Consider the following 6,000-nt stretch of genomic DNA (forward strand, 5'->3'; position numbering starts at 1 on the left):
CATGACTTGGAAATGTTTTCTTCTTTAATTAACCAAATTTATCTTTTATTTTCATTCTATTAAAAGTATGTCAATTTGTTGATTGAGTTTAATTTAATTAATATGAGTATTGTTGTCAATGCAGTAAGACGTGGGTTCGAGTGTGCTGAAGCGCATTATACTCTTATTTATGGATTGAGAAGGGGCTATGAGTAGTTATAATCATTATGTCAAAAAAGAGCAGATACGAGCAGAACGTATAATGAAATTGTTAAAAATGTACATACATAAATGTTATTACGTGAGTGAAAAATATATTAAATTTTGATAAAAATAAATAAATATAACTTTGGTTAGAAAAATTATATATATATGGAAGTCTTATTTAATTCTATTAAATATACGGTAGTTTGCTAATTGAGTCCTAGTTCGATTGGTATAAGTATTGTTGTCAATGCAGAAGGATGTAGGTTCAAGTGCGTTAAAGCGTATTATTGTCTTATTTATGGGTTGGGAAGGGAATATGAGTAGCTCTAAACATCGTGTCAAAAAAAAGTATATATGATCAGAACTTGCATATTAACCCATTTGGTTCTCCAATTAATGTCTATTAACTTATTGATGCGGCATACACGTGAATTGCCATGTATTATTGAATTATATACCAAAAATTCGACCCACCCCTTTAGTATATTAAATATTGGAAGTAAATTATGAAGAAAGTTCATGTTGTTTTTATATAGAAGAGTGTGTCATAAACACACCATAAAATACTTGGAAGTATCATTTTCATTTTAATTTTAAATAATAAGCACGTCTTCTATAAAAATATAATTAAATATTCCCAATTAAGAAGAATCTTAAATATAATAATACGGCTTAACCAACTAAATTATCATTATTAATTTCCCCACTATACAAAATTTTTTTTATTAAAAAAGAGAGAAATGGACCACCGTATATCTTTAATTTCCTTAATTTTATTATTATTTTCCCCCTTGTGCAATGCGTTTTCATTTCTTATTATTACTTGCATTTATTTATTTAAAAAATTGATTTTAGATAAACAATGAGTAATTCGACACGAAATTATAGGACAATGTTCCATAATAAGTATACAAATATTATTAAATTAAAAAGAGACTTTTTAAAAATAGAAAATTATGTTCATTTTATTCGACCATCTTTATATATATATATATTTGAATATGAATATATAAAAATTAAAACTAAAACTAAAATTAAATATTAAATATATGTGCATCACAACATACACACATGCCCGAAGCTAAAGATTATTTTTGGTTTGGAACAGAAATTGAAAGCATTAAAAAAAACCTTAAATCTTAATTATTAAAATTAAATGCTCTAAAATATTATTTATAATTTTAATTGATTTTTAAATTTTAAAATTTTTATAATCCAGTCATTCAAATATTAGTATTACACTAATCCCATCCTTTATTTAGAGACTAATTTAAAATTTGAAGAATAGTTTAAGAATGTAAGATTGCATAAATTAGTTTATATATTAGTTTGGACATAAATTTTGATCTAATCGAGAAAAAAGTAAAAATTGAACTATTTTTTATATTTAATTATTATTAAATTAACAATTGAATTAATTGAATTGAGAATTAGTGATCTAATTGATGATAAGATTTTTAAAAGGCAAAAGAATGGGAAGATATTTGGGGTCTTTTTATTGTTGTTGTGGAAATTAGGTATTTATGGAAAAATAAGCGTTGGCGAAAATGACGTGTTATTATCAGCTGTACCCAACAAGAAAGAATAAGAGGGGCAAAACATTGTACAAGTCCTAAGTGCCTTTAATTTTTCTTTTAAATTGTCCAACCTTTTAAGGCACGGCAATGGCCGTGGTTGGACACCCCCCCCCCCAAAAAATGCTTTCTACATTATGTTTTTTAAATATAAAAATATTTATTATGAACAACTTATAATAAAAATCTTATAAAAATAATCTGGATTTGATTGATGATATATTTATTTATAATTAATATAAAAATAATAATAACAATAAAATTAAATATTATAATAATATTATAACATAAAATAAAAAATAAACTAAATGCATCGTATCGTACCTCACCATCTATCTAAATTTCAGCTCCGCATCTAATATAATATGTTTTCTATTATACGCGCCTATAATTAAATAATTAAATGATGAAATGGGGCCGTACAAGAAAGTACAACTCACTGTTAAGGGATTTCAAAGATTCCGGGAAGTAAATAATATAAATCGTAACGACCCTTTGGCGGTGAGCCACACCGCTTGGAATCCCGCATGTGCCTGTCCATGTGCATGTGCCGAACCTAGTTTTCTCGGCAATAAATCTTGTTGCCAACTCCCACGAGCTATACTTTCAAATAATTTAAGCGTTTATTGCACTCACCTTTCTCGAACTAGGTTTAACGTAATTTAAATCTCAGTTTAAATTTTACGTACAAATCGAATTATAAATATTTTGTTTTATTTATTGTATAAATAATTAAATGTTATATTTAAACAATTTATATGATAGGTATGTATGTATTTACAAATTGATCAATTGTTAATTATTTATTTAATTATTATTATTTATTTAATTTTTTAAACATTAATTTCATTATGATATAATATTTAAAATTATTTATAATCCATTTTTAATCCTTAAATAAGAGGATAATATGTTTTAGTACATTCAAATTCACGTCCTCTTACCCTGAAAATAGTATCGATGGCAATCAAAATAAGACTCAATTGTCATGATAAAGTATTTATAATTACCAAAAAAATAATTTTTATCCTAATTAAAAAAGTCATCAACCAATAGAATTATTACACGTACTATGTTATTATTAAGAAACGTACATTTTTAAATAAAAATAAAACAAAATACAGAAAAAAAAAACTATTATGAAAGGTGGAATATAAATTCAGAAGCTGATATTACTAATCAAACGCCAAAATAAAAAAGGGTTGAAGATTGTCTGTTTGAAATTAAGATAAGGAGGAATGTTTCAAAGTTCAAACAAAACAACTCCTTTTCCGTTCTTGTAGTTATAATTATTCGATGTGGGAGTGGGATACGTAAATGATTCAGTGAGGTGGTCGGCCGCCTCAATTTTTTTCCAGTCAAAAGGTCGGCTTTGGCTCTATAAATCAAATGGATAATTTTATAGTTTGTTTTAGCCACCAATATTCCAACCGACTTTCTTTGTTTTTTTTTTCTTCAAAGTCTACTCTTCATGACCTCAACTACAAATCATCAACAATTAAAATCGAATCAACTATTTTTTAATTAAATATTCTTTTTAAGTAATTAAATATGAAAAATTGTAAGTATAAATAAAACACGGTAAAATTCCTGTGAAGGTCATTGTCCTAAAAATTAGATTGTATTTTATCCCCTTTTCTTGAAAAGTAGATAAATTAGTCTTTATACATTAAATGAAATAGCAAATTTGTTATTTCTATTAAAGATTTCATCTATTTTTACTGTTAAAAACTGGCTTGACTGATGAAATAACCAAACAATTACACATGATGTAACGTGTATCTCATGCTGACTTACAAATATCATTTTTAAACAGTAAAAATAAATGAAATTTTTAAAAGGACCAATTTGTTCTTTGGTCTAATGTACATGATCTAATTTGTCCATCTTCTAAATAGAGAAAACAAAATACAATCTAATTTCTAATACAAATGTCTTCACGATAGTTTTACCTTATAATATGACATGTTTAATATTACTATTATATTCAACACGTTTAATAATTTTATTGGAGAGCTACAATACAACTTTATGGTCTTATTAACCAACAATATTTAGGAACAACCTTCCTCAAGTTCTAACACATTTAAATTAACTCCAAGTTCTAACTTTCGGTTGAAAATTTTTTATATAATGTCTAAAATTACTTATAACTCCTACTCAACCTTTAAATAGAAGGATAAACGTACTTCAGCACTCTCAAACCCATATCCACTCGGACTGGAAGCAATGTAATACTAAACCTGCTCATGAGTCGAGCCACCTGCCTAGGCTTGAAAGATTGCTCAAAAAATTAGAGGGTTTGGACAAAATACAAGGCTCGAAAATGGGCTTGGGTAAAATTTAAGGCCTATTTTCTATATGGGTCGGTCCTTGAGCAAAATTTTTTGCCCGAGCTTAGCCTAAATATATTATGGTATAAAAATTTTATATTAGTTGTATATTTATATTTATGTTAAATCACTAAGCCAATCACAATTAAACATTTATTATCCAAAAACCTAAAAAAAATTATCCAACTAAATAACTCAACCTAGAATATAAAATTTTAAATTTTATATTTAATATAATAAAATATTTATTATATTTATTTATATTTTTAATGCATTTTTATCGTGTTAGAAATTTTTTTATTTTAGCATTTCTTAATGCATTTAGTATATTATATATATATATTTTTTTTAAAGATTATTTTTTAAATAAAACCTAATCTAAAAAATCAAGTATTTACAGATTGGGTCAAATTTGGATTTACTTTTTTTAAATAAAATAAGTTAATTTTTCGGACCAAATTGGACTCGAATTTGAAAATTTGATGTAGACACCTTACTCGAATCTAACTTAAACTCAGCTTGACTTATGACAAACTCTAGTCAAACTTAATCGACTATAATAACTTTTGAATAGTTAAAAATTATTAAGGTTATATTAAAAAGAATGGTGGGCTAACTAGAAATTGGAAAAATCCCAGCTCTCTAAGTTTGAACTTAGTGTCAATAAAAATAAAATTTCAACACAAATTTGTTGGCTTACTTAACACATTGGAACAAGTTTTAATTAAAAAGAGACAAAAAGGGGGGGGGGAGTGGAGTAAACGTGGAAGAAAGGAAGAAGGGAAGAAAGTGAGAAGGGGCAAAGGTAGTTTGGTGGGCTAAAATGTTGTTTTCAAGTCAAAAGTCAATTAGTCTAAGCTTTTCCCTTCACCAATGATTTTTGGCTTGACATTCAAGTTTTTCAGCACGTGTTTTCACGGAACAGTGACGCCGTCCCGTCGGGGCCGGGCGCCAAGGATGCTTCCTCTTTTGCGGTTTTCACGTGATTTTTAAACGCGGCAATCAAACCCAAGGACTTGAAAATATACTAATTTCCGCACTTTGGTTTGTGTTGCCACCGGCAGCCTGTATTGCTTCATGGCTCAATCTTATGGCAAACCGTAGTACGTGACACACGACTTTTGCTTCAATTTCCTTACTATTATCTTAATTGAATTACAGAATTTTTATTTTAAATTCATCCTAAAAATATCCTTATTTTCAAATAAAATATTGTCGTATCGCTTTTAAAATTAAAAATTAAAAATGAAATATAACAAAAAATAATAATAATTTCTGTAAAAGCTTCAAAAAATTCAGAATCAAGATTTTTACAATTTTCATTTTTTTAATTTTTAATTTTGTCACACAAGATTTTTCATCTCGTTTGATGATTAAATTAATTATTTTAGTAATAGAAGGATATTATTGATATAACACCGACAGTTTAATAATATAATTAGAATGTTTTAAAGTTTAAAAACCAATTTAAAATGAGGACAATAGTTTGATGATAGTTGGTGCAATTAACTCTTATCTGTACTAAAAACAACTCACAAGTTAAGCAAGCATGAGTTTAATTAAAAAAATATAAATTATTATTTTTATAAAGTAAACTATATAATTATAAATGTGTTTTTATTTTTATATAAAAACAATCAAACCCAATATGGTACGATTTGACCTAAAACATTATAATTTCCACACATTCAATTCATCATTTCAATTAAAACCTCATTAGGTTTTTATGTGAATTTTTCATTAATATATTTAGATGAGTATGTCATAATTTCATTTTTATTACTTAATTATAATATATTGTTTTCTTTTATCATCAACAATATATATATTTTTATAATTTCATATTTTACAATATATTAAATGGCCCAAATTTAAGTCCCAACACATATAATTAGTATGTGTGAGTT

The sequence above is a fragment of the Gossypium hirsutum genome, chromosome A03, assembly GCF_007990345.1.
Source record: "Gossypium hirsutum isolate 1008001.06 chromosome A03, Gossypium_hirsutum_v2.1, whole genome shotgun sequence".
In the NCBI taxonomy this organism is placed as follows: Eukaryota; Viridiplantae; Streptophyta; class Magnoliopsida; order Malvales; family Malvaceae; genus Gossypium; species Gossypium hirsutum.